Source organism: Lactuca virosa, chromosome 5 (assembly GCF_052849685.1).
Source record: "Lactuca virosa cultivar CGN04683 chromosome 5, Lactuca_virosa_CGN04683_v6, whole genome shotgun sequence".
NCBI lineage: Eukaryota > Viridiplantae > Streptophyta > Magnoliopsida > Asterales > Asteraceae > Lactuca > Lactuca virosa.
In genome coordinates this window covers 320305752-320315125 of record NC_136430.1, presented here as the reverse complement: position 1 = coordinate 320315125, position 9374 = coordinate 320305752, and the positions used below count along the sequence as shown (strand labels likewise).

The 9374-nt window shown below is 38.9% G+C and overlaps 1 non-coding gene across 1 annotated transcript; it reads left to right on the top strand.

Moving 5' to 3' along the window:
* Positions 1-9055: 9055 nt before the first annotated feature.
* LOC145117953 (small nucleolar RNA R71) lies at positions 9056-9162 on the top strand. Its single transcript, XR_013712944.1, has one exon. It is a non-coding gene; the product is annotated as a small nucleolar RNA R71 (small nucleolar RNA).
* The last annotated feature ends 212 nt before the right edge of the window (positions 9163-9374 follow it).

Genomic DNA, 9374 nt, shown 5'->3' with positions numbered 1-9374 from the left:
GAAAACTGAGTACCTGAAACCAAAACTGAAACTATAAGCACGAAGCTTAGTGAGCTCCCCCAAACTACCACATACCACACAATAACATATAAAGCACATACTGGGCCTTGCCCACTGCATCAGACCGAAGTCCGGAACTGACTAGGGATTTGCCCACTGCATCGGACCGAAGTCCGGAAACTACATCGGACCGAAGTCCGGAACTAACCAGGGCCTTGCCCTCTGCATCGGATCGCAGTCCGGAAACTGCATCGGACCGAAGTCCAGAACTAACCAGGGCCTTGCCCTCTGCATCGGACCGAAGTCAGGAACTGACTGAACATAGCATAGCATAATCATAACTACTAGCATAAACACATATACTGCATACTGCATCAGACCGAAGTCCAGAACACATAACACAAAGACATGCTTGAATCACAAAGACATCAAGCACACTAAACTACTGCATCGGACCGAAGTCCGGAACTACTGCTAACTAAACGGGCCGGCATTGTAGCCGTAGACCCGTTCCTACTGGAAGGAAACTCACCTCACACTGCTGAAGTCCCGTAGACACAATCCCACACTGCTGAAGTCCCGCAGACTCAACCCCAGCTGCTGGATGATAGATTCTAGAACTGTCAACACCAAAATAACACCCAATTAATAATTGGGTTCTATCACATATCCATAATTCCATGCTTGGGGTAAAAGACTACTTTACCCTTAACTTAGCTTGACTCAGTCCCAAGGCCCAATCCAAAGGCCCAAAGTCCAACTATGGCTCAAAGCCCAACCTTTGGCCCAATTTTCCAAATTGGACCCAAACCTCTACATGGACTTCCTTTAAGCCCCAATTGTTCAGTCCGGTCCAACATGTCTCATTCTAAGGGCTGAATACCATGCAACCATCTAGGCCCAATTATCGCCCATCTATGGCCTAATTTTCCAAATTGGGCCCAACCCTCACATATGGGCCTTACCCTAAAGCCCATCTAAATGTTCTAGTCCATTTGCTTGTTCTTGGATGGCCCAACACAAAGCCCAAGTGAAATTAGGGTTTCACATACAATGACGATTAGGGTTAAGTGTTTCTTACTTAACCCATTAAGGACTTAATCCATTAAGTCCTTTACTCTACTAGATAAATGATATGGTGAAATTGGGCTTAATACACAATCCAATCTCAATGGCCCAAAAGTGGGTCCAATAAGTCTAAGGCCCAATTACTCACAATTAGGGTTTCCACTCAAACATGGCCCAATAGGCCCAAAATTAATCTTTAAGCCCATTAGGGTTTTGGATAGGTCCATTATGGTTTTGCTTGAGGGGCATCACCCACTACCACCTCAGGTAGTGGTGGTCAATGGCGGCTCACGGCGGCGGCCACCACCTTACGGTGGTGGTTTTTATTATTTTTATTATTCAATGCTAATTACAGTTACAAGGCTTTTATCCAAAATAACACACACACAATCACTAACACACACTAACTAACACACACACTAACTAACACACACACAGCCACACCATGGTGGCCGGCGGTGGCGATTGGCGGCAGCCACCACCTCACGGTGGTGGTGGTGGCTGTTCTCTTGGACTCCGATCAAGTGAACACCCATGAACTTGAACAGAGCACACTTGTACTCAAGTAAACATGAACATGGCAGCTCTTCGAGGTGGTGAACGTGGAGCAGCAGCGGCAACAGCCTCTTATCAGCGGCAGCCACCATGGCGGGCTGCCATGGTGGTTCTTCGTGCCTCCCACTGAACAGAAACCCACCACACGCACCCATAATCCTACCGCGTACCATAACTCAGCCATCGTTTCATGATGGCATGCGGAGGATAAGACGAAAGAGAAGGCGAAAGGTGGCGACTCTCATCAGAACGACAACAAAAGAAATGGAGAGGAGAAGAGAGAGAGATCCACGCATCTTCACCCGAGAATAGAAACCGTGACAGGAGGTGGCGGCAACGACTGTAGGGCAGTCTAGCGAGCACACGGTGGTAGCAACCCACATATCTTCGTTTCTCGGTGGCCCTCATGTTTGCCGGCAGCAAGAGTTTCAGCGGGGTGTTGCGACTTCGACAGTAGCGAGCAGCGGCGCCGGTGATCGGGGGAAGAAAGGGGGGTAGTGGCGGCTGGAAGTAAAGGATGGAGAGGGTGACGGCTGGTTAATAGCACTTAGGGTTAGGGTTAAGGATGAGCAATGCAACAGTTATATACCGTGCCTTATCAAACTTCCTTCCATAATGGCAGAAATGGCCCCTCTCCATAATATTTTTTTCAATCTTAATCCAATATTTACCCTTTAGCCCTTGATCCCATAATTTCCTTTCATAATAAGTTCCGAAATTACCAACCAGCCCCCCTAAGCCTTCAAACCTTTTCAATGTAAGTCCATTAATTACCAAACACACCCTGACTTCTGAAATCCTTTTCAAATTAAATCCAGAATTTACACTTTTAACCTTCAACTTCTAAATTCTTCACAAATTAGTCTGGGACTTACATTTATTAATTTATTTAAATAAACGAGGCGTTACATATTAGGTAGTTAATATACAAATATCATTAGTAATTTTTTTCTACGTAAGTAATTGTGTATTTTTTTTGGTGTCGCAGATGTCATTGGGGAGATAATTTGGGAACAAATGAATAGTTAGCTAGAGAGGTATTTTGGAAACTTCATGAACTTCTTTATCCTGTCAAAGTTAACAAACCACAACCTCAAAAATTAACGTACACCTTAGGCGGTTTTTTATTCGCTTTTTAAGGTAAAATGCATTATATCAATATTATCCTTTTAAGGTTTTTCGTTTGCTAATTCTTGATACATGATTTTGTTAGATATGGATTCTGGAGACTTTTCCAGTAAGCAATTTGTTTGCTACCCGAAAACTGGATGTGATCCCTCCAGCCATTAGATGGTCTAGGCATACTAGATTACAGATGACGTATTGCGCTAAGTTTGTTGATGTTGATCGGGTATGTGATTATTTATATAAACTTGCCATTATCAACCTTATGTATAATGTTGTTAACAATTTATGTAAAATTATATTAGGAGAATAATAAGCTTATAAAGAAGTTAGACTTAACACTGGATGAGGGTTGTGTTTCCTGGTAGTCTTATAACTTCCAATGGATTGAACGTGATGCTTTACTTCAGGCACAAGATCCCAGAGCACTATTTCTAACACCATCACTTGGTAGGTCACCTAATTATGAGTCTCCACAAAAGGAGACATAGTGAGATGTTGGCAAAGGTTCATATACATGAGACCCACAACCACCATAACAAAACTTGATCAATAATAAATATGGGCAAAATCATAATGGAATTGCAAAAGCAACTTCAGGAGTGTCAGAGGCAGTTGTTGGCATATGATATACATATGTGTCGTGTTGAGGCTACGTTAGGTCTACATATAGATCATATTGTAGAGGAGCATGGTACATCCAACAATAATGATACCATACATGCGGCGATACCTCACTTGGGTTGAAGGTACATTCTTTATTTTACTTTATAGTACACCTATTATTGCATCATTGATTTAATAGTATGGAACCGTTGCATCATTGTAGGGTCACAAGGTTATCCCCATAGTCCAGATTATCATACAGGATCGTGGTACGTCACATGATGACATTTTGACACATGGGTTTGAGGTACATAATTAATTACATATGTGTTATTACCTATTTTTGTATTCTTGAATACTTAATTATATTTAATCTTATCTATATGTAGGGTGTAACTAATAACATCGTAAAGTAGCCAACAACATATGATGAGAGCCCATTACAAGATGATGGACCTGATCGGATGTATTCCATACACATAGACAATGTATGTACACATGTTGTAGCGTCTCAAAATGCCAATAAAAATTTTCATTTTAAAACATCAAGTTATACAACCAATTGATCCAAAACCAAACAAAGTAAAATGTATTTTCAAACATCAGAGTATATCAAGAGTAATCAATACGGAAAAAGCCATCAGGGGATGCAGTGTAGTCAAGTTGGGCCCTTCCCTTTGGAACTAGAAGTACTTGAAAATGTTTAAACCACAAACCGTAAGCACAAAGCTTAGTAATTTCCCCAAAATACCGCATACCATACATATCAACGGGCCCAACCCATCATAGTATTGGGTCTAACCCATCATACTAACGGGCCCAACCCTACATATCCTTGGGCATAGCCAACGTACAAATGGGACCAACCAAACATATCAATAGGCCTAGCCCAACATGCAAATAGGCCCAGCCCACATGCATACCAACAGGCTCAGCCCAACACACAATGCAAGAGTCACAAAGACAGCTAACATCATACACAATATAGTGAGAAAACTCACCCGACTCACGAAATCCGCTAAACCATAGCTCAATGCTACACAATCGGTGCTACAACACACCTATCAAAGCATATAAGGAACACCCTTAGCCTATACCTCGAGTCCAACAATTTAACCAAAAGTCAACGATACCAAAAAGTCAACGGTCAAATTCAAAGTCAACATTACTAATAGTTGACCCTCGCGTCGTGACCAACCCTTGGTCATGTTGTGAGAACTGATGTGCACAAAATATAGCTATCAACTTTTAAATATATAACCTAACAAACTTATACTAACTATGCACCTATAGACAGTGTACATAGTCAGATTATAGTATAGCTTGGGTAAGTCGGGTGTCGATCACAGGGAACGATATTTAATTAATAAAATAATTACTTAAAGCTAAACTAAGAAAAACAACTAAAAGTGAGGGTTTTATCTGATTTTACAAGTTCAGAAAAACTTATACACTCAAATAAAAACGATTGTAATCAATATACTAAAACACTTTCGTTTAGTTTGGAATCCACCTTTTTCCTATGGTTAGTTCTTATTTATGGACTAATGAAGTTGGTTACCAAGTTATTTTAATTAGCAATTCAAGTCCAAATTTAATAATATTTTCATCAATTCATGAACTACCTTGTATGGTCATACACAAGCAAAACACAGAATTAGTTATTCATTATAGATGGGCTATGTCAGATTTATCTAAGCAAACACAATTATGGTCACAATTATGTTCTCCATCACAGCTAAATTTGTTACTTTTATTACTTATCTAAGATTTGGTCGATCCTAGCTCTAGTAATTTAATGGTCACTAAATCACTAGGTAATCAAGTTCATATAATTTAATGGTCACTAAGCTACACTACACTTGTAATTAAGCAATAAAGTTACAAACTTTAACATGCTAGGTAATGATAATCAAACACATGCATAAACCAAATTCATATAATCCATAAAGTAAGAAACTAACTCATAGTTTTAGGTTTCATCTAACTAAATGAAAGCAAGGGTTTTTAGCCCATAATCACAGCTGATGAACACATAAACATAAGGTAAAATAAGCTAAACATCATTAAACTAAGCAAACCGAACGTGTAGATGCAAATCCTTGCTCCAATCGACTTCCTAGCTTCAAAATCGACCCCAAGGGGTTCTTAGAAGGGTTTTTGTCGCAATACTTCTCCAGAAAGTCACCTACAAGTCTCTCAATTCGATCCTATGTTCGGGTATGTATATATATATATATATATATATATATATATATATATATAGTTGCCTAAAATCTGGCCACCACGACTTGGTAAAGGCACCACGTCGTGGTTCTCGTGTTTATCCCGTATTCCCCAAGCCAACGTCAAGAATCGCGAAGATTCTATTCACCACATCGTGTTGGGATCACCACGTCGTTGTGGTTGGAAATCCGACTTTTCTCAAAACACGGAAGTCGTCCGAAATTGTGTCTAGTTTTCAGATCATTTTGAATCACCTTAATCGGAGTTACGAGTAATGAGATATGGTCAAAATACTGACGAGGGGTCAAGCTGTCCAGCAACATCCTTTATGTATCTTCTTCTTGCGTAAGCTCACATTTTCCTGCTTCCGGCTTCCATATTGCTTCCGAGCATGTCTTTTAATCTACATAACATATATTAAACATAATAAGTACATTTTGTTCTATAATAAGCATAATTATAGCTAAAAGTATTAAGATATGATGTAAAATATATATATAGATATACACATATCAAAATACCTCACACTTAACCTTTGCTTGCCCCCAAGAAAACTGATTTTTAACTTACTAATATCACATAAAACAATCCATTTTAAACCCATCCATTATCCCATGACCGCAATGCGTATATTTGTGTCTATAATTCCTAAAAACTTCCCAATCCTAAATACTCACAATCCTTATGAACATTCACCTCTTAGCTTATACGACACTCATTTTTGCAACCCTCCGAATCAATCCTCAGAAATCTTTCTTTTAACCTCAAGGTATTTTTGTTAAGCTACCCAAGCATACATAATCTAGAAATTACAACTTTTGATACCATAATGGAGCTCTTTGGAATTCTTCACTTCTTTGATATTTGATCTTTGATTTCTTTGAATTCACCACCTTTTTGTTTGATTTTTGGTATCTTCAAATTTTTGATTCTTCAAAATTTTTGATCTTTTGATCTTCATACTTTGATAGCTCCAAAATTCTTACAACTTTTTGGTAATTTCTCTCTTTTTTTATTTATATATCTCACTTTTTTTTCGCTCAAATCCTACATGCTTAAGCAAGGGAGCTTAACTTCAACCCTTATTGGTTAAAGGTATTAGTCTAAGTGCAATGACTACATAAGCTCTCATGGATAGATTTCAGGTACACGCTGCAAAACTTATTATGCCATCTAAACTACCAGATTACCTTTCATATCTCATGATTTTTCACTAAGAATGGGAAGCCACAAATACACTATAACATATATTGGCTCAGGTAAACATTTGAGCTCTCATTGGATCATCCCATATAACACTAGCAACTTAAGTTCAAACTATTATTACTAGATTAATTTTAGATTATTATTTCAAATCTATTAAAATTTATTTCTAAATTTTTAAATTATCTAGCAATTTACTTTTTCGACCCCCTACCCCACACTTATTACATACAATTCCCTCATTGTATGCATAAAATAAATTAAAAAACAATAAAAGGGAGAAAAGGAACAGACTCCCCTGGGGTAGTAGTGGCGAGATCAAACTCTGAGACTTGTGTGGAAAGCTTAGACTTCTCGTATAATTGCTGGAAACAGTACTTCTGGACCTTCTTCTTGTGAATGCAAATGTACCAGATCAAATGAAATCAAATAACCATTCTTGAAAAATGTGTTGAACCGCTGCCACGACGTGTTGATGATGTCCACGTTGTGGTGTCGAGCAAATGGTCATCAAGGTCGAGCAAATTAATGTCGCCACGACGCGTTGATGATGTCCACGTCGTGGTGTCTTCTCAGAGAATCTTCTAAGATTGAAACAGGTGGGCATCGACTCTTTGTAATGTGTAAGACTATTCCTATTCTTCTTTTCAGTAAATATGCTTCAAAATGCTTTTCTCTTCATAATGTGGGAACCCCACACTTATTCAAAAACTTGTTCTTCAATTATGATCTTCAAAAATCGCACGACTTCTTCAAATTAAGCTTCTTCACTGCTTCACTTTCGCTCAACACTACAAAATAAGATCAAGAACTAGAAAAACACATCATCATTCGGTTAAGGTGAAATAAAAATAAAACCAAAAAAACAAAACTAAAACTAAATAAAAAATAAAAGAAAATGCAAACTCTAAAAACATCGGGCTGTCCTCCCGAGAAGCGCTTCTTTTTGAAGAGTCGTGAGCCGGACTCCTTCCCACTCTACTTTGCGTCAGGTGGAAGTGTAACCTCCCCATTCTCTATCATTTTGAGCCTTGTTCGTTTGTAGGCAACCCGTCTGTTGAATGCCTTTCTTGAGCTTTCTTGCATTGTTGGGCTGACATCTTCTTTGTGCTTCCTCTTGGGCTCTTTCCTCACTCCCGTGTCTTTAGCTTTTGTCTTGTCTCTTTCCGGGTTTTTCTTATCAAAATTGGACTCATCACTCTCTTCTTCTTTTTCTTCAATCAGATCTATTACTGGATTTGGTGGTCTTGTAAAAGCAAACACCTCAAAAATCTTAGGCGTTGAAACTGGAGGTTTTGAATAATTCACTTCTTTTTCCAATTGCTCTTCGGGTAAAGGCTCCTCCCGTTCCTCCCACTCTTCTTCCTTCACGCCTTCAAATTCATCATGCTTAAGTAACTTCTTGTTTTCCTGTTTCACTAGCTTTTCATTGGCACGAGATGGGAAAGGGAGAGGCGGTCGATATGGTCTAACAACAGAAAAATCATAATCTTCTTTTATTGCCCACGACGTGGCACTATTGCCTCCACGTCGTGGTGACTGGTCAGAATCACAACACTCTTCTTCTTCTTTATTTTTTACTTCGAGTGACTGATTAGATTCCTCTTCAAAGTCCTTCACATGCACCAATTCATCATCTTCTTCTGTATCAATGGTCATGACTTGAGCCATAGGGATTGACTTGACTTTAGTTGATGGTAGATCCGATAGCTTTTCTTATACAAGTTTTTTTAATTTCCCAACTTGTGCGTGGATGCTCAAAATAGATTCTTGTTGAACTTTAAGTGTTGCATCAGTTGCATCATGTCTTTTTTCACTAGCTTTCATGAATCTAAATTGCATTGACTCGAGAGCATCTATCTTCTCGGATTGGACTCGTTCTAGTTGGTAGAGATTATGCTCTAGTTGTTGATATTTTGCCGTGTCTTGAGCTCTCTTGTACTCCAACTCACAATCCTTAGTAGAATGGGGTCCTCCACAAGCTCTGCATCTATCTTGAATTGGTCCACCCAATTTAGTGATCTTTTCTTCCATTGCATCGAGCTTTGCAATAACTGCACTGATAACATCTTGACCTCCATCTTTACGTGATTTTTATTTTATGACATCATCCTTTGAGTTGTGATACTCTCTTGAATGCTTAGCGAATTCTTCAATTAAAGCTTTGTTAGTGGCCAAAGCCTTCTTTGTCATGGGCCCTTGCGAGTCTAGAAGTTAGCGAGTGCACACATTGACTCCATCATAAAATATCGAGATTTCTTGTTGCACATTGAAGTCATGTTGAGGGCAATGTCGTAACAATCTCTTGTAACATTCCCAAGCATCGTATAATGACTCCCCCTCTAATTGTTAAAAATTTTGGATGTTTCTTTTAAGCTTTGCCACTTTCAAAGGAGGAGTAAATTGGTTGATGAACTCAGTCTTAAAATCAGCCCATGCCGTGATTGCTCCAAAGGGAAGTGATTTTAACCATTCTTTTGCTTCACCCTTCAATGTGACCGGTAAAATTCGAAGCATCACCACATCTTTACTCACGTTTGGTGCATTAAAATAATGTGAAATCTCCACCACCTCTTCTATATGCTCATAAG